Source organism: Salvelinus fontinalis, chromosome 10 (genome assembly GCF_029448725.1).
Source record: "Salvelinus fontinalis isolate EN_2023a chromosome 10, ASM2944872v1, whole genome shotgun sequence".
In the NCBI taxonomy this organism is placed as follows: domain Eukaryota; kingdom Metazoa; phylum Chordata; class Actinopteri; order Salmoniformes; family Salmonidae; genus Salvelinus; species Salvelinus fontinalis.
Window position 1 is genome coordinate 45,979,337 of NC_074674.1, and position 6,145 is coordinate 45,985,481.

Genomic DNA, 6,145 nt, shown 5'->3' on the forward strand with positions numbered 1-6,145 from the left:
TATAGTGTATAGTGTATACCTAGTGTAGTGTATAGTGTATACCTGGTGTAGTGTATAGTGTATAGTGTATACCTGGTGTAGTGTGTAGTGTATAGTGTATACCTGGTGTAGTGTGTAGTGTATAGTGTATACCTAGTGTAGTGTATAGTGTATACCTAGTGTAGTGTATAGTGTATAGTGTATACCTGGTGTAGTGTGTAGTGTATAGTGTAGTGTGTAGTCTATAGTGTATACCTGGTATAGTGTATAGTGTATAGTGTATACCTAGTGTAGTGTATAGTGTATAGTGTAGTGTGTAGTCTATAGTGTATACCTGGTGTAGTGTATAGTGTATAGTGTATACCTAGTGTAGTGTATAGTGTATAGTGTATAGTGTATAGTGTATACCCGGTGTAGTGTATAGTGTATAGTGTATACCTAGTGTAGTGTATAGTGTATACCTAGTGTAGTGTATAGTGTATACCTAGTGTAGTGTATAGTGTATACCTAGTGTAGTGTATAGTGTATAGTGTATACCTAGTGTAGTGTATAGTGTATACCTAGTGTAGTGTGTAGTGTATACCTAGTGTAGTGTATAGTGTATACCTAGTGTAGTGTGTAGTGTATAGTGTATAGTGTATAGTGTATACCTAGTGTAGTGTATAGTGTATACCTAGTGTAGTGTATAGTGTATACCTAGTGTAGTGTGTAGTGTATAGTGTATAGTGTATAGTGTATAGTGTATACCTGGTGTAGTGTGTAGTGTATAGTGTATACCTAGTGTAGTGTGTAGTGTATAGTGTATACCCAGTGTAGTGTGTAGTGTATAGTGTATACCTGGTGTAGTGTATAGTGTGTAGTGTATAGTGTGTAGTGCATAGTGTATAGTGTATAGTGTATACCTGGTGTAGTGTATACCCCATAAGAACTCCCTTGTCCAGAATACAGCAGCCAGAAGCCAGCAGAACTAACAACATATATCCACAGATTTCACGTCTCACACACACACACACACACACACACACACACACACACACACACACACACACACACACACACACACACACACACACACACACACACACACACACTCTCATCCTTTTGTCCTCCCCCTTAAGCCCTCTCTCTCACCCTTTCCCTCTCTCTTACATTCCTTATCTCCTCTTCCATTCATCCCTTTCCTCCATCCCTCTCCTCCTACTCCATCCCTCTCCTCCTCTCTCCATCCCTCTCCTCCTCCTCTCTCCATCCCTCTCCTCCTACTCCATCCCTCTCATCCTCCTCCATCCTCCTCCTCCATCTCTCTCCTCCTCTTCCATCCCTCTCCTCCTCTTCCATCCCTCTCCTCCATCCCTCTCATCGTCCTACTCCTCCTCTCTCCATCCCTCTCCTCGTCCTACTCCTCCTCTCTCCATCCCTCTCCTCCTCTCTCCATCCCTCTCCTCCTCCTCTCCATCCCTCTCCTCCTCCCCTCTCCATCCCTCTCCTCTCTCCATCCCTCTCCTCGTCCTACTCCTCCTCTCTACATCCCTCTCCTCCTCCTCTCTCCGGCCCTCCTCTCCTCTCATCCCCTGGCCACCGAGACAAAGGAGAGCTGGTGGGAAACACATGTACACACATACACATGAACACACACACACACACACACACACACACACACATGTAAACACAGACTAAGAGCACTTAGCTTTCTGTGTGTGTGTGTGTCTCAAAATCAAATCAAATTGTATTGGTCATGTCCACGTTCATCAGATGTTATTGCATGTGTAGTGAAAGGCTTGTGTTCATAGCTCCAAAAGTGCAGTGGTATCTAACAATTCACAACAACGCACACAAATCTAAAAGTAAAAGAATGGAATTAAAAAATATATAAACATTAGGACGAGCAATTTCGTTGTCCGAAGTGTGTATATGTAACTGATGTGAAATGGCTAGCTAGTTAGCGAGTTAGCAAACAGCTGCCTCTGATTGGGAACCATATCAGGCCACCATAGACATACAAAACACCTGGACCTACAACAACCCTTGACATACAAAAACCCTAGACAATACAAAAACGAACGTACCCACCCTAGTCACACCCTGACCTAACCAAAATATAAAGAAAACAGAGATATCTCAGGTCAGGGCGTGACAGAACCCCCCCCCAAAGGTGCGGACTCCCGGCCGCAAACCTGAACCTATAGGGGAGGGTCCGGATGGGCATCGCCGCTGGAGGCTCCGGACTGGGGATCGTCAATGGAGGTTCCGGACTGGGGATCGTCGTTGGAGGTTCCGGACTGGGGATCGCCGCTGGAGGCTCCGGACTGGGGATCGTTGCTGGAGGTTCCGGACTGGGGATCGTCGTTGAAGGTTCCGGACTGGGGATCGCCGCTGGAGGCTCCGGACTGGGGATCGTTGCTGGAGGCTCCGGACTGGGGACCGTCGCTGGAGGCTCCGGACTGTGGCCCGTCGTAGGAGGTTCCGGACTGTGAAACATCGCCGGAAGCTCTGGACTGGGAACTGTCGCCGGAAGCTCTGGACTGTGGAAGCGCACTGGAAGCCTGATGCGTGGTGCCAGAACTGGTGGTACCGGGCTGAGGACACGCACCTCAGGGTGTCACGCCCTGGCCTTAGTATTATTTGTTTTCTTTATTATTTTAGTTAGGTCAGGGTGTGACATGGGAAATGTTTGTGTTTTGTCGGTTTTGGGTGGTTATATGGTAAAGGGGGTGTTGGGTGTAGTGTATGGGTTTGTGTTGAGTGTATGTGTCTAGCTGTGTCTATGTTGGGTGTAGTTGTCTAGGAAAGTCTATGGTTGCCTGAATGGGTTCCCAATTAGAGACAGCTAATTTCTGTTGTCTCTGATTGGGAGCCTGAACGTTTGTAGCCTGTGTATGTGCACAACGTTTATTAGCTCCACGGTCGTTTTATTGTTTTGTTAGTGTGTAAGTGTTTTTGTTTCGTTTTGCCTTCGTATTCAATAAAAGGAAGATGGCTTATTTTCCTACTGCTGCGTTTTGGTCCGTCAATCCTCCACACGATCGTGACAGAATTACCCACCAATACAGGACCAAGCGGCATGTAAAGCGGCAACAGGACCCACCTACACAGGATTCTTGGACATGGGAGGAGATACTGGATGGTAAGGGACCTTGGGCACAACCGGGAGAATATCGCCTCCCTCGTGAAGAGCTGGAGGCAGCGAAAGCCGAGAGGAGGCGATATGAGGAGGCAGCACGGAAGCAAGGCTGGAGACCTGTGAGTAATACCCAAAAATTTATTGGGGAGGGGCTCATGGGGAGTGTGGCGAGTCCAGATGGGAGATCTACGTCAACTTCCCGTGCTACCCGTGAGGACTCTAAGAGGGAACCTGAGCCAGTCGGGCTGATATCTGAGGTGAGCAATGGGAATGATACAGAGACTGTTAAGGATTTATTGGGGAGGTTGGAAGAGAGTGAAATGAGGGAGCTGCTGTGTTGGTGCGTGAGGCACAAGATCCACCCGACAGAGCGTGTGCGGGATGTGATGTTACCTGAGTCAGCTCTCCATGCTCGTCCTGATGTGCGTGCTAACCGTCTGGGAATGACAGTCCCACGAACCGGTCCTCCTGTACGCCTCCCTAGTCCTGCACCTCCTGTATTAGCCCCACGTACTAACTCTCCTGTGACAGTCTCCAGCCCTTTACCACCAGTGCCTAAACCACGCACCAAGCCTCCTGTGTGTCCCCAGAGTCCTGTGCGTCCTGTTGCTGCTCCCCGCACTAGCCCTGAGATGCGTGTCCCCAGTCCGGTACCACCAGTTCCGGCACCACGCACTAGGCCTAATGTGCGCTCCCAGGGTCCAGTATGCCCTGTTCCTTATCCCCGCACTAGCCCTGAGATGCGTGTCCCCAGCCCGGTACCACCAGTTCCGGCACCACGCACCAGGCCTACAGTGCGCCTCAGCCGGCCAGAGTCTGCCGTCTGCACAGCGATGCCTGAACTGCCCGTCTGCCAAGCGCCATCTGAGCCATCCGTCTACCCAGCGCCATCTGAGCCATCCGTCTACCCAGCGCCATCTGAGCCATCCGTCTACCCAGCGCCATCTGAGCCATCCGTCTGCCCCGAGCCATTAGAGCCGCCCGTCTGTCCCGAGCCGTCAGAGCCGTTCGTCAGTCAGGAGCCGCTAGAGCCATTCGTCAGACAGGATCTGCCAGAGCCATGAGCAGCCAGATCCGTCAGCCAGCCATGAGCAGCCAGATCCGTCAGCCAGCCATGAGCAGCCAGATCCGTCAGCCAGCCATGAGCAGCCAGATCCGTCAGCCAGCCATGAGCAGCCAGATCCGTCAGCCAGCCATGAGCAGCCAGATCCGTCAGCCAGCCATGAGCAGCCAGATCCGTCAGCCAGCCATGGGCCGTCCCTCAGTCCGGAGCTGCCGTCCCTCAGTCCGGAGCTGCAATCCCTCAGTCCGGAGCTGCCGTTCCTCAGTCCGGAGCTGCCCCTTATCCTGGTGCTGCCCCTTATCCTGGTGCTCTCCCTGATCCTGGTGCTGCCCCTTATCCTGGTACTGCCCCTTAGTCCGGAGCTGCCCCTTAGTCCGGAGCTTCCCCTTAGTCCGGAACTTCCCCTTAATTCAGTGGGGTTAATGTGGAGGGGGGTCATTTGGAGGAAGCTACGGAGGCGGTTAGTGACTGTGGTGGGGTGGGGACCACGACCAGTGCCGGAGCCGCCACCATGGAAGGAAGCCCACCCAGACCCTCCCCTAGACTGCGCTCGGAGTTCGCACCTTAAGGGGGGGTTATGTCACGCCCTGGCCTTAGTATTATTTGTTTTCTTTATTATTTTAGTTAGGTCAGGGTGTGACATGGGAAATGTTTGTTTTGTCGGTTTTGGGTGGTTATATGGTAAAGGGGGTGTTGGGTGTAGTGTATGGGTTTGTGTTGAGTGTATGTGTCTAGCTGTGTCTATGTTGGGTGTAGTTGTCTAGGAAAGTCTATGGTTGCCTGAATGGGTTCCCAATTAGAGACAGCTGATTTCTGTTGGCTCGGGACTGTGGACCGTCGTTGGAGGCTCCGGACTGGAGATCGCCGCTGGAAGCTCCGGACTGGGGATCGTCGCTAGATGCTCCTGACTGGGAATCGCCGCTGGAGGCTCCGGACTGTGGACCGTCGTTGGAGGTTCCGGACTGTGGCCCGTCGTAGGAGGTTCCAAACTGTGGCCCGTCGCCGGAGACCCCGGACTGGGGACCGTCGCCAGAGACCCCGAACTGGGGACCGTCGCTAGAGACCCCGGACTGGGGACCGTCGTTGGAGGTTCCGGACTGTGGACCGTCGTTGGAGGTTCCGGACTGTGGCCGTCGTTGGAGGTTCCAAACTGTGGCCCGTCGTTGGAGGTTCCGCACTGTGGCCCGTCGTAGAAGGTTCCGAACTGTGGCCCGCCGCTGGAGGCTCCGGACTGGGGATCGTCGCTGGAGGCTCCGGACTGGGGATCGCCGCTGGAGGCTCCGGACTGGGGATCGCCGCTGGAGGCTCCGGACTGGGGATCGCCGCTGGAGGCTCCGGACTGGGGATCGTTGCTGGAGGCTCCGGACTGGGGATCGCCGCTGGAGGCTCCGGACGGGGGATCGTCGCTGGAGGCTCCGGACTGTGGATCGTCGTTAGAGGGTTAAGGTGTATAGATGGTTTAATGTTGTGTGTAGTTGTCTAGGAAAGTCTATGGTTGCCTGAATGGGTTCCCAATTAGAGACAGCTGGTTTCTGTTGTCTCTGATTGGGAGCCATATTTAAGGTAGCCATAGGCTTTAGCTGTTTGTGGATAATTGTCAATGTCGATGTTCTATGTTGCATGTATGCACTAGTCCATTCTTAGCTTCACGTTCGTCCGTTTTGTTTATTTTGTTAGTTTGTTAAAGTGGTTTCGTTTTGTGTTGGTTCTCTTCTAAATAAAAGAAGATGTTCTTTTCATGCGCTGCGCCTTGGTCCTCACTCTCTCCTATAGACGATCGTGACACCATCTCTCTAGGTAGCATGGTGCTAAAAACAATGATACCAAACAGTCAATCCAACGCATGGAACCTTCAGGTGTAAAACCTCTACTAAAGTTGTAGTTAGTGATGAGACTAGCGATATTGGAGCTCCAACGGAGTTTTCAAAGCGCTAGTATTTTGACATAAGGTACCGATCATCGTATTAAATTAACATTATGAC